Source organism: Haliaeetus leucocephalus, unplaced genomic scaffold (assembly GCF_000737465.1).
Source record: "Haliaeetus leucocephalus isolate CR32 unplaced genomic scaffold, Haliaeetus_leucocephalus-4.0 Scaffold536, whole genome shotgun sequence".
NCBI classification, from domain to species: Eukaryota; Metazoa; Chordata; class Aves; order Accipitriformes; family Accipitridae; genus Haliaeetus; species Haliaeetus leucocephalus.
In genome coordinates this window covers 7,019,011-7,020,010 of record NW_010972972.1, presented here as the reverse complement: position 1 = coordinate 7,020,010, position 1,000 = coordinate 7,019,011, and positions in this window count along the sequence as shown.

Here is a 1,000-nt window from a genome sequence, read left to right as displayed (position 1 = left end):
CTGCTTCGTCCTCCTTTAAGTGGTTATTCACGGCAGCGGGAGCTGGAAGATGCTTCCTTCGCATTTCTGAGCGGAGAGAAAGAAATCCTGAGTCCGCAGCATTTCCAGAGCCAGCTGGGGAGCCCCAGCTCTTCCAAAAAATTGCCTCCTAGTCATCACGGACGATGACAGCGTGCCTTCCTGCTCCCGGCCAGCTGCACCGCGGTGCTGCCGCAGCAGAGCCTGGCACCGGCACGGTGGGGGGGGCACGCTTGCCAGGCACCGGCCCCCCGTGTCCCCGGTTGGGGAGAGATGATGCTCGGGGAGACAGTGGCGGTGCAGCCATGGGGCACCGAGTCAGGGAGAGGGTCCCAGTCCTGCACTGTTGGCACCCGTGGGCCCTTCGTCCCGCTGCCAGAGGAAATCCTTCAAAACCAGGGAGGATGGGGCACGGGGGGGGCGGGACACGGCTTGGCTGGGGCCCTCTCCCGCAGCACCGGGGGCCCCGGGGCGAGAGGCAGGGGCTGTGGTGCAGGATGGTGTGAGCGTGCCAGGGTGAGCGTGCGTGCCCCCCTGAGTGTGCGCACACGTCCGTGTGCAGGTGAGGGGCGCGTGTGTGCACCTGTGTGCGTGCAGGCGGGGTGTGTGCATGCACGTGTGTGTGTGCACCCCTGGGTGTGCAGGCGGGGTGTGTGTGTGTGTATGTGCACACCCATGTGTGTGCAGGCGGGGTGTGTGTGTGTGTGTGTGTGTGCGCGCACCCGTGTGTGTGCGCGCACCCGTGTGTGTGCAGGCGGGGGGTGTGTGTGTGTGTGTGTGCACCCGTGTGTGTGCAGGCGGGGGGTGTGTGCGTGCGTGTGTAAAGGCACGGGGCTCGTGTGCGTGTGCAGGCGCCGGTACGCGTGCACGGGCAGGCTGGGTGTGCGGGGGGGTTGCACGGGGGGAGTGTGTGTGGGCGCACAGCGCGGGGGTCCATGCAACTGCAACACCCCTGTGCACCCCCCCCCCGGGGGGCGCTGCG